The sequence below is a fragment of the Megascapheus bottae genome, chromosome 1 (assembly GCF_031878675.1).
Source record: "Megascapheus bottae isolate mThoBot1 chromosome 1, mThoBot2.hap1, whole genome shotgun sequence".
In the NCBI taxonomy this organism is placed as follows: Eukaryota; Metazoa; Chordata; class Mammalia; order Rodentia; family Geomyidae; genus Megascapheus; species Megascapheus bottae.
Genome location: NC_143509.1, coordinates 103,654,915 through 103,667,337, shown reverse-complemented (window position 1 = coordinate 103,667,337; position 12,423 = coordinate 103,654,915).

The following is a 12,423-nucleotide window of genomic DNA, read 5'->3' as shown; positions in this document are numbered from 1 at the left end:
GTGGTTCATCCTGCCTGGTACATCCCATGTGGTACCTGTGGTGGGATCTCCAGTGCTGGGTCTCAGTCGTGGGTTTTACCTGCTATCTGGGCACTCAGCAGCACTGGGCTGGGCTGTGGTCATCTGCCAGCAAAGATGCTGATGCCCAGGGAGAGGCTGTGCTCATCTCTTCCCAAAGGACCCTGGGGGAGACAGGCCCAAAGTGGCGGTGACCTTGCCATGTTTCAAGGACCAGTGGAGACCACCAGCCTGGCCCCTGGGGCTCACAGATGAAAAGGCACCAGGCCGGGAGACCTCCCTGCCCCACCCCTGACCTCTTTAACTCAGCACCTCTATCCAAGGACTGAAGGGAGCCCCTGCAGGCACTGGGAGCCCCCAAAGTATCAACAATATTTCTGAGAACAACTTGTGTAATCACTGGAGGGACAGTTGTGAAGGCTTAAAACATAGAACAAATATGTGGGATTTTATCAATGAAAATAACCTTGAATAATTCAGGAAAGGCATTGTTCAAGGGCTTTCAGAGATGCTGTTCCGAACAGACCAGACACAGTTCAAGTTCTCAGGCAAGTGGAAAAGAAGAGGTGAGGAGCCCAGCGCCAGCCCTGGGGGCCCATTTGTCTCCCACTGGGCGAAATGTCATTGCCCGCCAGCCACAGGCACGCATGGCTTTGGCTGGCGCCCAGAGGCCACCACGGGGCCCGTGAGGCTGCTGAGCCCCGCCTCCTGCTCAGCCTTCCCACCACGGCCCCTCCACGCGCTGCTCTCTCCACTGTCTCCACAGCTGAGCCACGGTTTTGATTTTCCTTTTTCTCAGAGACAGGGTCTTGCTAAGTTAGCTCAGGCAGGCCTTGGACGCGAATCTTCCACGTCAGATGGGCCTCCAGGTGTGTACCCTGGTACCGGGGCAGCTGGGAAACATGTTTTTAATGGAGTCGCTGCTCTGAAAGTAAACAGAAAACACCAAGAATAGGGACGTCAAACGCCAAGGCCAGAGTCTGTGGGTGTCCTGGGGTGGGGCGGGAGGTCTGTAAGGACATTGCCCTGTGGTGTCTCTGGGCTGTGTGGCCCTGACCACGTGCTTCGGACCACGGCAGTGGCAGAGCAGAACTTTACTCTCAGGAAGTAGATGTTTCTTCTTGAGCTGCGTGATGCTGGTCCTGGGGTCTAGAGGGCCTGAGCGGTGGCCTGGCCATGGCCTTGGGCTGCGGGACCTCCTCCCAGAAAGGCCCTGGATGGCCTCCGCTCTGTGCCCCAGGCTTCCCCAACTGCCTCTTGGCCAGCTGTGCCGTGGCCGTCCAGCCCTCCACCCCTCTCTCAGCCCCGGCCCAGGGCTCCTCCCTCTCCACATTTCAGAGGCCCTAGCATTGCTCGGGTGCAGGGTGAGGCCTGGAAGTGTCCCCTGAAGCCACCTTCTAGCCCATGGCTGCTTCTGCCTACAGCCAGCAAAGCCCAGGGCCCATGGCGCTGTGGTTATGGCTGTGCTGGGAGGCTGGGTGTGAGCAGAGGGAGCTCCCATATGCGCTGTCACGAAGAACAACCTCCTCCTCCTCCTCCTCCTCCTCCTGCTCCTCCTCCTCCTGCTCCTCTTCCTCCTCTTTTTCCTCCTCCTCCTCCTCCTCCTCCTCCTCCTCCTCCTCCTCCTCCTCCTCCTCCACCTCTTCCTCTTCCTCCTCTTCACAGAGGCAGAGCGAGCCATTGGCCCTGATCAGGGTCTGGAGCTGGAGGACCCCAATCCCCAATCCCTAGGCTCAGCAGGGCCTTAGTCCAGCATTGCGGGCCACAGCCAGCAGGACAGCTGCGTCTGTCCTGGGTGTGTGTGGGGTGAGCTCAGCCCCCCTGAACCATGCTGCCCTCTGCCCCTCCTGGCTCAGCGGCTGGGCACAGAACCGGTGAGGACTCCTCAAGCTGCCGTACTGAGGAGGCCCATGGGGGAGGGACGGAGAAGGCCCGACCGACCCACCCTGTCTGTCCACCAGCATGGCAGCCACCTGCTTTCCTGGGTTCCTTCCTGAGGCCCCAGGCCGCCTTGGCACAGAGTGGATGCCGCCCTGGACCAAACCAGATTTCCCATGACACTGGGCAGACAGCTAGACTGGGCACCAGAAGTCCCGCTGAGGCGGGAATGTTTTCTGTGTCCACTGTTTGCCTGGAAATTTCAATGAGAGTAAATTTAGGAGCGGTGGCAGCAGCCTGGGAATCGGGCTTTGGGTCACAGGGCGTGTTTGGGGCCATTTTTACTTCTGGTTCTGATGCCAGCGGGTGAAGACTCACTTTGTGGGTAGACTCTGCTCTTCACGTCAGCTGCGCTGCGTCTGGCGTGAGTGGCCTTCAGCCCTGGCTTCTGGACATGCCCCAGGCGAGGCCGGCGACACCCCGCACTCTCAGGTGGGACCGCTAAGCCCCAGGGCCAGGCCAGCCCAGCTGCGACCTGGGCCATGTGTCACCACCCTTTAGTCTCAAGGGGCCACCCTGTCACAGTCCATCGTGAGCAGGCGTCTAAGCAGTGCCCTCCTTCTAGAAACCCACAATGAAAAAGAACTCCTCTCCTCATTCAGTGAATTAGGAAGAGATTACTCATTTTCCAAAGGATTTTGTTTTAGTTTTCTGCCAGAACAACCCCCTTAATTTCTCAGCCATTCAGTGACAGCCGAGCGCATTCATGGCAGATTTTGCTTTTTAAAAACCAAGACGGACAGGGTAGCACAGCTGCCGCCTCGCCAGGCTGCGAGCAGGCAGCACAGACAGAGGAGGGTGCCCAGATGGGGGGCTCGGCCGGCTGTGCCGCCTCTGGGGCTTCTGGAGAGCGGCTGCCTGAGGAAGCACAGCAGGTGGGAAGGATCCCGCAGCCATCGCCTGCAGAGGGTGGGAGGGAGGCGGGAGGGAGGAGGGAGGGAGAGGGAGGGAGCGCTTCCGGCCCGCCACCCCACAGGCACATGTGACCGCACGGAGCATCTGACGCCAGGCGAGCAAGGATGACGTCAAGGGCTCTGATCTGCCGTGCGGCAGTAACAGAAGAAATGCGTGGCCAGCCAGCGCAGGGAGGGTGACCCCGGACATTTTTCCCTGGGAAAGCAGCAGGACCCTCTGAGCCAAGACTCGGGATGTCACACACGGGTGACAGGAAGCAGCGGAAGGCTGAGCATGCACAGGGATTGCTGCACTGAAGCCTTTTGTGACCCTTGCTCTCTGACCCCGGGGTCACTGAGGTCTTCCCTAGACAGCACAGAACAAGATGATGGGTGGTTCTGGGTGCAGAAGCATCTCAAGCACTGGTGGGGGGGGTGACACCTCTATATTGTCCTCCCTGTCCTGAGGGAGCTGTTTGCTGGGGCCCCATTTAAAGGCCTTTCATGGAATTTTCTTTTTCTTTTTCTTTTTTTTTTTTCAGATTCTGGGGCTTGAACTTAGGGCTTTGGCACTGTCTATGAGCTTTTTGACTGATTGACTTTTTTCTCGTGGCTAGTGCTCTATCAGTTCAGCTACAGCTCCAGTGTTGGCTTTTTACTGGTTTACCAGAGATAACATCTCATGGACTTTCCTCCTCGGGCAGGCTTTAAACTACCATCCTCAGATCTCATCTTCCTGCGTAGCTGGGGTTACAGGCCTGAGCCATCCTGCCTGGCTTCACATCTCATCTTCCTGTGTAGCTGGGGTTACAGGCCTGAGCCATCCTGCCTGGCTTCACATCTCATCTTCCTGCGTAGCTGGGGTTACAGGCCTGAGCCATCCTGCCTGGCTTCTTTCATGGAATCCTTTTCGACCTCCCTGACCTCTTGGCTAAAAGTTATTTACATGTGCTGTCATCCAGACACGCACTGGAACACTCCCCAGACACCAGCAGGAGTCTGGCTGCTCCACCAGTGTGCTTCAGAACACAGCCATAGAGCCAGCTCTCCCAAGCACAGCCATTAGAACTAAGGAGGCCCTGAGCCCCGCCAGCCAACCCAAGGGAGAGGACCACCAACCAATCCACTGGGACCAAAACCTCCTAAAACATTCAGAAAGGCAAGCCAATGAAAGGGCTGTGGGCTATGCTTGTGTTGCTCTGGACGACTCTGGAAAGTCACTTGCCAAGACAAACTGCAATGGTCCTTTGGGTGCAGGGCACTGTGGTGGGAGGGGCGCCCCTGCAGCCGGAGGTGAGCATTCTGACATAGCGGAAGATGACATCCTCTCACTGCCGGCCCCATGTGGCCTCTGTGGTGGAAGCCACACCTGTGACAAATGCACATTTCTGAGTATGCTGTTGAAAGCCCATGTTTAGAATGTCCCATGTGTAGTGTGTCCTCTGCTGTGGCAAGAATGGTCAGTGGTCCAGCACGGGTGGCTCTTGCCCGTAATCCTAGCTACATAGGAGGCTGAGATCTGAGGATCACAGTTTGAGACTCTTACCTCTGACTAACCACCAAAAATTCAAAAGGGAAGCTGTGGTTGAAGTGGTAGAGTACCAGTCTAGAGCAGAAAAAGCTAAAGCACAGCTCTCAAGCCTAAGTTCAAGCCCCATTACCTGCACAACAGAGCAACAGCTCCCCCAAATGCTCAGTCTTGTGCAGGGACCCTCCTGGCCTCTGCTTGGATCAGTGAGCAAACCCCTGCCAGCACAAGGGGCAAGGAAGGCAGGGGGACCAGCCAGGGCTGGGCGTGCTGTTCCCTTTGGAGCGTGCAGGCTGGGCACGTTTAGGACAGTTGTGACGATGGCGTGACTGCCTTGTGAGCTGGGAGTCTGTGCCTGTAGCCCTAGGCTATGAACCAGCCAGGCCTCTCCTTCAACTCCAGACTCCATTCTGCTCACTCTGGGGGGCTGACCCTGCCAGGACCCTAGTCCTCCATTGCTCTGAGACCCCTGGAAAGCTCTCTGACACCCCAAGTCCTCCCCTCTGGTCCCTGACACCCCAAATCCTCCTTTGGTCTTTGCCATTCCGTCAGGAATTCAGGATGTAAAAGATATGCGGAACACATCACCTACTTTAAAAGACCATGCTGCAACACATTGGCTCCTGCAGCAGACCCAAGGCTTGCAAGCCAGCAAACCGAGTGCCGGTGCCAGTTCTCTGCAAGTTGTTCCAGTTGTTTGCCTCATGAACAAATCCATGCCTCCCATCCAGAGCACCACCACCAGAGCCCTGGGTGGCCTCGTCTGGACCTGTGGTCTGGATCTCACGGTCACCTGGCTCTCCCTCCTGCCTTGCTTCCAGCAAATATTTCAACACCTTTGGTTTTATTTCCTCAGGAAAGGTCTAAAGCTTTTGTGATGGCCACCCACCCTCAGGGTGCTTTTCTCTCCGGCAGAGACAACATCGTAAGGAGGAGACTTAGAGCAAGACAAGCCAGAAAGAGCAGGTTGGCCTGCGCGTCTACACTGTGCGGTCTCGTGCCTGGGGCTTGCCTCTGCTCTCAGCCCATCTGCTCCTCCACACAGCCAGGCCCGGGAGCTGCAGCCAACGGGAAGACACCAATACAGTCCTGACCAGGTCAGCCGGGATTGTTTCCACCCGTGGGTGTCGTGCCCACCAGTGGAGTGGAGCCCCACCTCTCCCAGACCACACTCACCCCTGGCTGAACTGTAGGGGGGCCCAGCCACATGTCTCTGGGGGAGTCCCAAACTGATGTCCCCAGTCAGCATCTTCCCTGCTCCACAGCTCTACCTCATTCTCCTTGTGGAGAATCAGCTAGGACTGCCATAGTGAGACGTGCCAATGGGGGCTTTAACAGCAGATATTTGTGTCCCCCCACCCCCGAGAGGCTGGGGCCAGAATCAAGAGGTGGACAGAGGCCCTTCCCTGGCTTGCAGACACCATCTGCTTGCAGTCTGAGTGCATGGCTCCTTATAGGCACCCAGCGTATCTGGACTCTGATTCTCTCTTCCTCTAAAGAGACCAGACAGGTCAGATCAGGCCTATTCCGATCACCCTAACTTAACTGCATCGCTTCTTCAAAGATCCCCCCCCCCAGGTCCCAAAACAGACACGTTCTCTGGATTAGGGGATAGGGCCAACAGGTAGGAATACTAAGGGGACACAGTCCCCCCCATAGTAGCCTGAGCTCAACCCCCCAACCAATCGTGTTCCCAGGGACACTCCCTGGAGCAGCATTCTGGAGAATGTGCCCAGAGACAGGGTCCCCCACGCCCCTATCCCTCTCCCCGCTTCTCAGGAGAGGTGTGCCATCACAGCACAGGTCACTGTGTCTGCCCTGGGCATCTGCCCGTGGCCTGCTGGCACCACAGGGTCAGGAGAGCCAGGTCAGGGAGCTGCTTAGAAATGTAGCTGTATTCAGGAGTTGCCCCAGCGTACCCCCTTTTTTTGCCAGTCCTGGGCCTTGAGCTCAGGGCCTGAGCACTGTCCTTGGACTTTCTCAAGGCTAGAGCTCTACCACTTGAGCCTCAGCACCACTTCTGGCTTTTTTCTATGTGTGTGGCACCAAGGAATCGAACGGGGAACTTCATGCATGCTAGGCAAGCACGCTACCACTGGGCCAAACTCCTGGCCCCCTAGTGTACCCTTTAGTTAATTGAATTATAAGATTTTTCTCCAAGTAATAATTGCAATGGTTTCACAATACAAATAATTTGCACCTTAATTTGGTTGGTAGGCACATCTTTGAAATCCTGGTAACTCAGAGGAACAAAGGGATTTTAAATTACAGGCTGGAAACAAATCCATTCTGCAGACCTGACCCAGTGGTTTCCTCAGGCTGCGGTGGAAGCTGCCAGAAGGCAGAAACAGTCTGTGTTGCCAGGGTCCCTGTGTTACCAGGAGCTGGGGCTCGCAGGGCTCCCACCCTCAAAGCCAGCTTCACATGGGACAACCAACAGTCGAATTAACCTCTCAGCTTCCCCCATCTGTGTGGCTCTCCGAACGCGTGCTGCTTGCTGCAGGGAGGCCTTGAAGACAGACGCATCTGTCTTTTAACAGTCTGCTTGCTGGGGATGCAGCACATCAAATCTGCCATGAAAGGGCCGTGATTTCTAGGGCGTCTCCCCGGTGCCATTGGAAATTGTATCCAGCAAAAAAGACACAGGCTGCTGATGGACAGAGCAGCTGGCAGGTGAATGCCAGCGGACATTGCCACCTGGTTTGGTGACTGTTTACCGAGACTAAGAGTTTGGTTTCTTAAAGATAAACACTGCCGAAGTCTATTCAGCAGAGTTCCAGACTCCAAGGTCGTTCGGTAAACTCTACACTTATCGGGTCCTTTGGCGTAGGAAGCGGGCAAGGAGGGGGAGGCCTGTGTGAGAGCCGGCGTCCTGCGCCTGGAGTGGGCTCTGAGGCCTTGACTGTGCCCGGGCTGCAGGTGCAGTGGTCGTGGCCGGTGCATGTCGAGCTGCTGGAGGGCAGGATGGTCAGCATCAGGCTGATGGCTCCAGACTCCCACACAGGCCCCGGCGGCCAGGAGCCCTCCGCCAGGCTTCAACCACGGGTTTTAACAGAGAACCTAGAGCCAGATTCCAGATGACCCACTGTCAACACGTTCCTATTCTCAAGAACAACCATGAGAATCCCTGTCCATTTAAGACGTGGTGTGGTCAGTCTGTGACTGCAGACCCCACCCCAAGCCCTCCATGAGTAATGTGGCCTTGTCCATCTCCCAGCAGGCCTGCCCCTGTCCTTACCCTCTCCTGTGGCTATCAGTGCCATGGAAGCTTCCAGGGACTGGAAGTCCAGCAGGGACTGTCCCAGGCAGGGGCTGCACAGGGTACCGTCTGGGGTGGGGTCTGTTTCTTCAAACCACCACCAACTGCGCCCTCACTGCAGAGCACGGCTCGGTGGGAAGGAGCAGCCCAGGCATCCTGTTATCAGATTGTCCACCCCAGAGTACCAGGTGCCAGCCCCAGACAAAGCCCCCGGGGCTGGGGAGAGCCCCACCCCCATCCTGTGGAGCGGTGGGGGTGGGGCCCTGGCACAGTGCTGGCTCTGATGCCCTGCACCACCTGGCCAGCCACAGCCTTCCCTCTACATCTGCCCCCGGTGCCAGATCTTCCTGAAACAGCCATCTTACTTCACTGAAATTCTTGGAGCAAGTGGCACAGATTTGCACAACAGCACATCCACAGCCACCACAGGGCATGGATGCTCTGACACCGTCCTTCCACGTCCCAGAGGGCAGCAGAGGGGACACCCTGGGCCCTGAGCAGCAACAGGTCGGGTCAGAACCCCCCCCCCACACCATGCATCATGGCACCATACCGCCCCTGCTCCTCGATGCCTTGCTTCTTCAGGCCGTGCTGTCCTCACGGCCTCACCCCAGAGAGGGACAGAGCTGCATCCCCTCAGAAGGTGGCTCAGAGAGGACCCTGTATACTGACATGGACTCCAGGCTTTTCCATGAAAAGTGCTTCACCTTGACGCAGTCACTGACTAGCAGAGGGTACAGGCCAGGAATTGCTACACCGTCTCTTACTGCAAGCACATATGCAAACACACATGCAATGCACCTGCAAACGTGCATGCAATACGTTTGCAAAGCACCAGATCTGTCTTAAACCTCCACCTCTGACTCTGCCCTGCAGGCACGCCTTAGGTCAGGGGTGGCCTTCACAAGGCCAGTTGCCTTTGTTAGCACTTTTCCCAGGAATCTTAAACCACAATCATAATACACGAGATACTGCTGAGGAAAGACGGCGAAACAGTCTAGGAGATGAGTTTGGCTCACTGCCGATCCCCAGGCCCATGTGTTCACACAGACACAGTAAAAACGACCCTGCTAAACAGCCCGTGCCAAAGAAAGAGAGCCAGTGTTACCAACGACCTTCATTAGTCTGGTGTGCTTGGGGCTGGCTGACAGCCCGCGCTGACACTCAGGTCTGGCTACTCATCAGACCAATGGCTTCCTGCCTGACCAAGGGGTTTCCGGAATATTCCACAAGTGAAGCAAGCATGTGAGAGGCAGGAGCCAGAGTGGGCTTCCAGGTCTGCTTCCAGGTTGCTGTGTGGGCCTCTGTGAGTGGCCCCGGCCCCAGCTCTGGCTCCAGCTCGGGCTCCAGCTCCCAGCTTGGGCCGTTACCTCTCTACACTGAGCTCCATCTCTGCCCAGAACAGCACAATCTGGGAGCAGGGTGCCGTGCCCCAAAGAACCCATCTTCTGTGCCTGTCTTCTCCAGCCACGGCTAGCCAGAAGTTTTAGCCCCCGTCAGGCAGATTTATGGCTTCCAGCAGGGTGTCGTGCAGTTTACAGTTATGAAACGCTTGTGTTTCAGTAGCAGAGCGGGTGGCCTCTGTGGGAGGGCTGAGCCAGCCCCTGTCCTACAGCCTCTGGAGAGTTGATGCACCATCTGTGTGTGTGTGTGTCGTCGCAGCCTCTGGGCCTTTGGGCTCTTCTGGAGGCACTGCTGAGCCCCCAGGGCCACCTTGCTTCAGCATAGGTGGCCTGCAAGGCTGAGCAGCCCTGGAGGGGCCAGAGATCCCCATGCCTTGACTTCCAGTGGCGGGAGAGAAGCTCTGGTTGCCCCGGTGTCCAGGGACCCGACCCTGCTTTTCAACAAATGCCCAGAGCAGGGGTGGGGCGGGGGAGGCTGCTCCCCCTGCAGAGAGCCTTCCGGCAGGCCTGCTGCGCCTAGTCTGGGAACCCACCGTGAGGATGTCTTTCTCAGAATATCTACTCATTCCTACAGGGGCCCTGAGAGCCCAGGAGCTGGGTTGCCATGGTTCCCACGAGAGGGTCCACAGGTCACAGGCCAGGACAGCAGCAGGGCTGTCTCTTGGGCTCCTGCAGTGGAGACAGACAGTGGCCTGGCCGCCATCTCCTGCCATGCCTGGCGAGAATTCTCCATTCAGGGCTGTGTGTGCGCAGTGACACAGTGACAGATGAGGGTCCTTCCTGCACAGTGACAGATGGGGAACTGGGAAGGCCGCTACATCCTCCCACCAAGTGGGCGGGCTTGGTTCTAGCATGTAGAACATTCTCTGGAATTCCACTCCCTTCAGGTGACACGGGGTGAACCCCACCGGAGAGGAGGGGACGCTGGACCCCTGCACAGGCGGCAGGGGGTAGCATACACTCTACCCAACGCCGACCTGCTGGCTCCCCCACAGGTACCCACCTCGAGTTTCCCTCTGCACTGGGAACCTTCTAGAATGGGGTGAAGAGACCGGGTGGGCCCTGCCTGGACTTCAGGTGAAAGGGCTGCTTTGAGCGGAGAAGCTTCAGGAAGTCAGTAGACACTTGACCGCAGGGAGATTGGACAGAGAAGGAATAAGAAAGATGGGGGAAATGGGGCCGGATTGGCAGAGGCTGCTTCACAGGGGAGAAACAAGGAAGCAGGGATGGGAGGAGAGGGTGGGGAGGCTGCAGGTGGAGGAGGCTGGCACGGGGCAGCTCCGCTCACGTGACCTAAGTGTTTCCTTAGGAAAGCTCCCGGGCTCTTGCTGGCTGGTTCCTCTCAGTCTCCTGATTCACATGGGCAACCACGAGGAGTCCGTCCCCTCTTGCCACTTGAGTTGCCTAATCTTTCTTCCTGCTCCAAAAGAAATAAGTAGCTCCCCCTCCCCCACCCAGTCCCCTCCACACCCCCACCACCCTCCCCATCACACTTCCCTCCCCACCCCCGCCCCCGCCTCACCCCCAGCCCCAACCCCTCCCTCACCCCTGAGCCCCCTCCCCACCCCAGTTCTCTCCCCCACTCCCAGCCCCAGCTCCCTCCTCACCCCTGAGCTCCCTCCCCCACCCCATGCCCTCCCCCATCGGCAGCCCCAGCTCCTTCCTCCACCCCCACCTCCCTGACCTAAGGTGGAATTCAGAGAGCTCATGGAAAATTGTTCTCAAAGCCAGCAGAGCTGAAGCCATCCTCGCACAGCTCCAGCCAAACCCACTGTTCCCAGAAATTTCCCTCACAAGTGGGGAACCTGGCAGATAGGCCCAGGCGAGCTTCTGAAGCTCTAGGTACGGGGGTACCCCTCTCCCTTCCTCAACCACAGACCAGTCCCATCTCTGTGGGAGTTCACAGGTCAGTCTAAGCTTGGTGCCCATCAGGTCTGCAGCGGGCCCTTGGGCAGAAAGCCAGGCCAGAGAGGCAGCCGCATCGAGTCCCTTGAGAAGAGCCAGAGGGACTCTGGGACGCTGGGAGCCCCATCAAGGCATGCGCCCAGGTCCCCAGAGGTTCACAGGTGGCCTGATAATATTTGAAGAAAGGCAGCCAGAGTGCCAGAACTGTGTGCTCCGGGCACTAGCCATTCTAACCATGGCAGGACTACCCGGTGGCTCTCAGGAGATGCCACATGAAGGCTACAGCCACACCAGCCCTCATGTTGGGGGCTGGAGTGGGCCTGGGCCTGGCCGGTTACTTGGCTTTACTTGCTTCCTGTGACTCTCAGTGAGACCTGCTCTGTCCTGTGCTCATACTCCATCCCCGCTTCAGCCCCAGGCATGCAGGGCAAGAAGACCCTGCATGGCCTGGGATGGGTAGCCCATCAATATGGCATGACCAATTCCTGTGGGGTCCACATTCCACATGGTAAACCCAGAGCTGCCAACGTGAGGTCACAGAAGGTGGCCCAGGGAAGAGGGCCACTCCATGCTCTCCACGCCCACTGCTGGAAACCTCCTACCCCACTCCTCCTCCTGCAGCCTGAGCTACAGTGCCACCCAAGACAAGAGGTAGGGAGCTTGGATCCCTCAGCACAGTTGAGGTGACCAGGTCTGAGATCAGCAAGTCACTCCTTCCTCAGCCAAACCCAAGGTCATGGGAGAGCCTGGCCTGAGAACCATCCATCCACACATGGACACCCCCCACCCCCACGCTTGGCACTGCGCCAGCCTCTTAGCCAGGCCTCTGCTGGGAGTTTGGTGGGCGGCTGGGATCTAACCCCAGTCTTGGTCTCTTCCCCCTCCCCACGTTCTGTGACGTGGAGCGGAGAGCAGAGGTGAGTGGAGCTGGAGGCGGCTGTGCTCTGGAACCAGGGACCACGCAGGTCTTCCTCTTATACCATCCAGGGGAGGCCATGGCTTCTGCAGGGCAGCCATGTGTACACACCACTTAAAGGATAACTTCTGATTATTTTCTTAATGGAAGAGCAAATATTTACGTCTTAGAAACTGAAGGGCAGGCCGGAGTGTGGGAATATTGACTCTCGGGGCGCTGGCCCTGGCGGCTGCCTGGCGTGGGCAGGGAGACTGAAGTGTTGGCTGGGTTTTGCTGTTTGGCCATGGTGACTAGCCGAAACACATTTCCTTTTGTCCCAGGGGTGTGTGGCTGTGGCCATGGGGATCTGTGCCTATAAACAGAGGAGCGGCGCCAGCGCCAGCTTCCAGCTGCCCAGTGACCCCAGACGGACCTCTTCTGCCTGACCTCCTTGTCCATCAGAGCCGCTCCTCCCCCTAAACTTGGATGCCCCTGCTGGGCCTGGGGCAGGTCTGAGCTCAGTGTCCCCCTCTCCAGCCATGTCCCCATATGTGTGTGACGGCCACCCAGATGTCCCTTTGGGG